Below are 2,500 nucleotides of genomic sequence, written 5' to 3'. Positions count from 1 at the left end.
GTCACTGTCTGTCCAGGGGTCACTGTCCGTCCAGGGGTCACTGTCCGTCCAGGGGTCACTGTCTGTCCAGGGGTCACTGTCTGTCCAGGGGTCACTCCAGGTGTCACTGTCTGTCCAGGGGTCACTGTCTGTCCAGGGGTCACTGTCTGTCCAGGGGTCACTGTCTGTCCAGGGGTCACTCCAGGTGTCACTGTCTGTCCAGGGGTCACTGTCCGTCCAGGGGTCACTGTCTGTCCAGGGGTCACTGTCTGTCCAGGGGTCACTGTCCGCCCAGGGGTCACTGTCTGTCCAGGGGTCACTGTCTGCCCAGGGGTCACTGTCTGTCCAGGGGTCACTGTCCGCCCAGGGGTCACTGTCGGTCCAGGGTCACCGTCGGTCCAGGGGTCACCGTCTGTCCAGGGGTCACCGTCTGTCCAGGGGTCACTGTCTGTCCAAGGGTCACTGTCTGTCCAGGGGTCACTGTCTGTCCAGGGGTCACTGTCTGTCCAGGGGTCACTGTCTGTCCAGGGGTCACTGTCTGCCCAGGGGTCACCGTCTGTCCAGGGGTCACTGTCTGTCCAGGGGTCACTGTCTGCCCAGGGGTCACTGTCTGCCCAGGGGTCACCGTCGGTCCAGGGGTCACCGTCTGTCCAGGGGTCACCGTCTGTCCAGTGGTCACTGTCTGTCCAGGGGTCACTGTCTGTCCAGGAGTCACTGTCTGCCCAGGGGTCACTGTCTGCCCAGGGGTCACTGTTAGTCCAGGGGTCACCGTCCGTCCAGGGGTCACCGTCTGTCCAGGGGTCACCGTCTGTCCAAGGGTCACTGTCCGCCCAGGGGTCACTGTCCGTCCAGGGGTCACTGTCCGTCCAGGGGTCACTGTCTGTCCAGGGGTCACTGTCCGTCCAGGGGTCACTGTCCGTCCAGGGGTCACTGTCCGTCCAGGGGTCACTGTCTGTCCAGGGGTCACTGTCGGTCCAGGGGTCACTGTCTGTCCAGGGGTCACTGTCCGTCCAGGGGTCACTGTCTGTCCAGGGGTCACTGTCTGTCCAGGGGTCACTGTCTGTCCAGGGGTCACTGTCCGCCCAGGGGTCACTGTCGGTCCAGGGGTCACTGTCCGCCCAGGGGTCACTGTCTGTCCAGGGGTCACTGTCTGTCCAGGGGTCACTGTCCGTCCAGGGGTCACTGTCCACCCAGGGGTCACTGTCTGTCCAGGGGTCACTGTCCGTCCAGGGGTCACTGTCCGTCCAGGGGTCACCGTCTGTCCAGGTGTCACTGTCCGTCCAGGGTCACTGTCTGTCCACGGGTCACTGTCTCGGTCCAGGGGTCACTGTCTGTCCAGGGGTCACTGTCTGTCCACGGGTCACTGTCGGTCCAGGGGTCACTGTCCGCCCAGGGGTCACTGTCGGTCCAGGGGTCACCGTCTGCCCAGGTGTCACTGTCTGTCCAGGGGTCACTGTCTGCCCAGGGTCACTGTCTGTCCAGGGGTCACCGTCTGTCCAGGGGTCACCGTCTGTCCAGGGGTCACTGTCTGTCCAGGGGTCACCTTCTGTCCAGGGGTCACTGTCTGTCCAGGGGTCACCTTCTGTCCAGGGGTCACAAACGTCTGTCCAGGGGTCACCGTCTGTCCAGGGTTCACTGTCTGTCCAGTGGTCACTGTCTGTCCAGGGGTCACTGTCTGTCCAGGGGTCACCGTCTGTCAGGGGTCACCGTCTGTCCAGGGGTCACCGTCTGTCCAGGGTTCACCGTCTGTCCAGTGGTCACTGTCTGTCCAGGGTCACTGTCTGTCCAGGGTCACCGTCTGTCCAGGGTCACCTTCTGTCCAGGGGTCACTGTCTGTCCAGGGGTCACTGTCTGTCCAGGGGTCACCTTCTGTCCAGGGTTCACTGTCTGTCCAGTGGTCACTGTCTGTCCAGGGGTCACTGTCTGTCCAGGGGTCACCGTCTGTCCAGGGTCACTGTCCGCCCAGGGGTCACTGTCCTGCCCAGGGGTCAGAGTGTTTTCTTTCGAACAGTAGCAATTATATGCATAGTCGAGCATCTTTTTGTGACAAAATATCTTGTTTAAAACGGGAACGTTTTTCATCCAAAAATGAAATTGCGCCCCTAGAGTTCCAAGAGGTTAAAGCCGGATTTGGATACAAAAATATTTCCCAAGCTTTAAACATCCCAAGGAGCACTGTGCAAGCGATAATATTGAAATGGAAGGAGTATCAGACCACTGCAAATCTACCAAGACCTGGCCGTCCCTCTAAACTTTCAGCTCAAACAAGGAGAAACTGATCAGAGATGCAGCCAAGAGGCCCATGATCACTCTGGATGAACTGCAGAGATCTACAGCTGAGGTGGGAGACTCTGTCCATAGGACAACAATCAGTCGTATATTGCACAAATCTGGCCTTTATGGAAGAGAGGCAAAAAGAAAGACATTTCTTAAAGATATCCATAAAAAGTGTCATTTAAAGTTTGCCACAAGCCACCTGGGAAACACACCAAACATGTGGAAGAAGGTGCTCTGGTCAGAT

This window comes from Oncorhynchus masou, chromosome 27 (genome assembly GCF_036934945.1).
Source record: "Oncorhynchus masou masou isolate Uvic2021 chromosome 27, UVic_Omas_1.1, whole genome shotgun sequence".
Classification (NCBI taxonomy): domain Eukaryota; kingdom Metazoa; phylum Chordata; class Actinopteri; order Salmoniformes; family Salmonidae; genus Oncorhynchus; species Oncorhynchus masou.
Note: the sequence above shows the minus strand (reverse complement) of the source record.